Genomic DNA, 867 nt, shown 5'->3' with positions numbered 1-867 from the left:
TGTTGGGATTACAGGTGTGAGCCTCTGCACCTGGCCCATTTTTCTTTGTTTTTGTTTGAGACGGAGTCTCACTCTGTCACCCAGGCTGGAGTTCAATGGCATGATCTCAGCTCACTGCAGCGTCTGCCTCCTGGATTCAAGTGATTCTCCTATCTCAGCGTCCTGAGTAGCTGGGATTATAGGCATGCACCACTATGCCCAGATGACTTTTTTTATTTTTAGTAGAGACAGGGTTCTGCCATGTTGGCCAGGTTGGTCTTGAACTCCTGACCTCAGGTGATCCCCCTGCCTTGGCCTCCTAAAGTGCTAGGATTACAGGCATGAGCCACCACACCCGGCCCCATTTTTCTTTCTTTCTTTCTTTTTTTTTTGAGACGGAGTCTGGAGTTCAGTGGCGTGATCTCAGCTCACTGCAAGCTCTGCCTCCCGGGTTCACGTCATTCTCCTGCCTCAGCCTCCCAAGTAGCTGGGACTACAGGCACCCACTACCACGCCCGGCTAATTTTTTGTATTTTTAGTAGAGACGGGGTTTCATTGTGTTAGCCAGGATGGTCTTGATCTCCTGACCTCGTGATCCGCCTGCCTCAGCCTCCCAAAGTGCTGGGATTACAGGTGTGAGCCACCGCGCCTGGCCCCCATTTTTCTTCTTGATGCTCACATTGTTCATCCTTGGCCAGTGGGAACCACTTCAAGTTTATTTTTTTGTTATTTTTAGATTTTTATTATGGAAAATTTTATATGCAAAAGTAAAATACTACAGTGCTCCCTCATATAGCCATCACCAGTTTTAACAACAGTCAGCTGCTGGCCAAACTTGTTTAATGTGCACCCCCACACAGTTCTTTTTTTTTTTTTTTTTTTTTTTTT

This window comes from Hylobates moloch, unplaced genomic scaffold, assembly GCF_009828535.3.
Source record: "Hylobates moloch isolate HMO894 unplaced genomic scaffold, HMol_V3 SCAFFOLD_2867, whole genome shotgun sequence".
Lineage (NCBI taxonomy): Eukaryota > Metazoa > Chordata > Mammalia > Primates > Hylobatidae > Hylobates > Hylobates moloch.
The sequence above is the reverse complement of the archived record's forward strand: the minus strand, read 5'-3'. Positions refer to the sequence as shown.